This window comes from Rhinopithecus bieti, unplaced genomic scaffold, assembly GCF_001698545.2.
Source record: "Rhinopithecus bieti isolate Rb0 unplaced genomic scaffold, ASM169854v2 scaffold_11404, whole genome shotgun sequence".
Classification (NCBI taxonomy): domain Eukaryota; kingdom Metazoa; phylum Chordata; class Mammalia; order Primates; family Cercopithecidae; genus Rhinopithecus; species Rhinopithecus bieti.
The window spans coordinates 727,876-730,595 of NW_016806911.1; the positions used below are offsets into that span (position 1 = coordinate 727,876).

The 2,720-nt window shown below is 39.3% G+C and overlaps 1 pseudogene; it reads left to right on the top strand.

Moving 5' to 3' along the window:
- Nucleotides 1-417: 417 nt before the first annotated feature.
- Nucleotides 418-1,553, top strand: LOC108533760 (phosphoserine aminotransferase pseudogene; annotated as a pseudogene).
- The last annotated feature ends 1,167 nt before the right edge of the window (nt 1,554-2,720 follow it).

Below are 2,720 nucleotides of genomic sequence, written 5' to 3' on the forward strand. Positions count from 1 at the left end.
CCCCACCCCTTGCTTTTTTTTTTTTTTTTTTTTTTTTTTTTTTTTTTTTTTTTTTTTTTTAGTAGAGACAGGGTTTCACCCTGTTGATCAGGCTGGTCTCGGACTCCTGACCTCAAATGTTTTGCCCACCTCAACATCTCAGAGTACTGGGATTACAGGTATGAGCCAATAAAACATTTTTAAGAATACTTTTCATTTCATACTTCCCCCATAAACTAGAATGACATTCAAATCGAAAAGATGGTTGTAAACAAGCATGTCAAAATCTGTAAGTTCAAATAAATTCTATTTGTCCAACACTTGGAGAAGCACTGTTGGTAAATATCTGAAACTGAAAAAATAAGAACAGTGTAGACTCTCACCGCAGTGGCCGGGAACGCTAGCCATTTACGTGTTCGGTCCTCGTTGGCTGACTCGCAGCCCTCGCCGACGCACTATGGACTCCTCGAGGCAGGTGGTCAACTCTGGGCCTGGTCCCGCTAAGCTGCCGCACTCAGTGTTGTTAGAGATACAAAAGGAATTATTAGACTACAAAGGAGTTGGCATTAGTGTTCTTGAAATGAGTCACAGGTCATCAGATTTTGCCAAGATTATTAACAATACAGAGAATCTTGTGTGGGAATTGCTAGCCGTTCCAGATAACTATAAGGTGATTTTTGTGCAAGGAGGTGGGTCCGGCCAGTTCAGTGCTGTCCCCTTAAACCTGACTGACTTGAAAGCAGGAAGGTGTGTGGACTACGTGGTGACAGGAGCTTCATCAGCTAAGGCTGCAGAAGCCAAGAAGTTTGGGACTATAAATATTGTTCACCCTAAACTTGGGAGTTATACAAAAATTCCAGATCCAAGCACCTGGAACCTCAACCTGGCTGCCTCCTACGTGTACTATTGAGCAAATGAGACGGTGCATGGTGTGGAGTTTGACTTTATACCCGATATCAAGGGAGCAGTCCTGGTTTGTGACACGTCCTCAAACTTCCTGTCCACGCCAGTGGATGTTTCCAAGTTTGATGTGATTTTTGCTGGTACCCAGAAGAATGTTGGCTCTGCTGCAGTCACCATGGTGATTGTCCCTGATAACCTGCTGGAGTTTGCCCTTCGAGAGTGCCCCTCGGTCCTGGAATACAAGGTGCAGGCTGGAAACAGCTCCTTGTACAACAGGCCTCTATGTTTCAGCATCTACATCATGGGCTTGGTCCTGGAGTGGATTAAAAACAGTGGAGGTGCCACGGCCATGGAGAAACTTAGTTCCATCAAATCTCAAATCTCAAATGATTTATGAGATTATTGATAATTCTCAAGGATTCTACGTATGTCCAGTGGAGCCCCCAAATAGAAGCAAGATGAATATTCCTTTCTGCATTGGCAATGTCAAAGGAGATGATGCTCTAGAAAAAAGATTTCTTGAGAAAGCTCTTGAACTCATTATATTGTCCTTGAAAAGGCATAGGTCTGTGGGAGGCATCCAGGCCTCTCAGTATAACGCTGTCATGATTGAAGATGTTCAGAAACTGGCCACCTTCATGAAAAATTTTTGGGAGATGCATCAGCTATGAACACATCCTATCCAGGATAAACTCTGTTCTTGAACAACATACAAAGTTTAAAGTAAATTGGGGATGGCTACACACAGTAGCCACACACACAGTATTTTTCTCAAATGAACATGTTTATTGTAGACTCTTCTTTCTTGAAAGAACAACAGCAAAACATCTACAGCTCTGTAAAGCTGATGGGACATAATGTTCACCTTAATTCTGACTTGAACTGGAAGCATTTTAAGAAATTTTGTTGCTTTTCTAACAAATTCCCACTTGTTTTGCCTTTGCTGCTACTATTTCTAGTTAGATTTCAAACTTGCCTGTGGACTTAATAATGCAAGTTGCAATTAATTATTTCTGGAGTCATGGGAACACCCAGCATAGAGCATAGGTGGGGCCCTCTAGGTGCTGAATCTAGACATCTGTGGGGTCTCCTTGGTTCAGCAGCTGTTGATTCAAGGTCAATATTGACCACTGGAGGAGTGGTTTAAGAGTACCAGGCAAAGGGCAAACTGTAAATCGATCTTTATGCTGTTATTACAAGAGAAGTGACATACTTTATATATGTTTATATTAGCAAGGTCTGTTTTTAATACCATATACTTTATATTTCTATACATTTATATTTCTAATAATATGGTTATCAGTGATACATGTAGACACTTTTAGAATTTATTAAATCCTTGACTTTGTGCGTTACTCCATTAGCAACAGTTTCACCCCCTCCCCAGTCTTCCCCTTCCTCTTTCTAAGCTGTTTTATGAATAAGATCTAGAAGTTCTTGATTTATTTTTACTGTTCTTTCCGTAAGTAGAAGAGAAAGTTGATTGGTTGGTTGTTTTTCAATTATGCCATTAAGCTAAGCATTTCTGTTAAATTACCTTATACTTTGTTCTCTTGACTGTTTTCTTTGTAATGTTTGAGGACGAGAGTGATACTTTGCTGAAAAGTCTTTCCCCTATTGTTTATCTATTGTCAGTATTTTATGTTGAATATGTAAAGAACATTAAAGTCCTAAAACATCTTTAAAAAAATAAGAACAGTGTAACAAATTTGGTTCTGGGCAAAATTTTCAAATAAGGAGGAGCAATCTGGTAGTAGATGGTATTAAACTGACAATAGAAAATTTATTTAAATAGCATTAAAAATAAACCAAATTTAGAAACTTTCATTTCCTGAAGA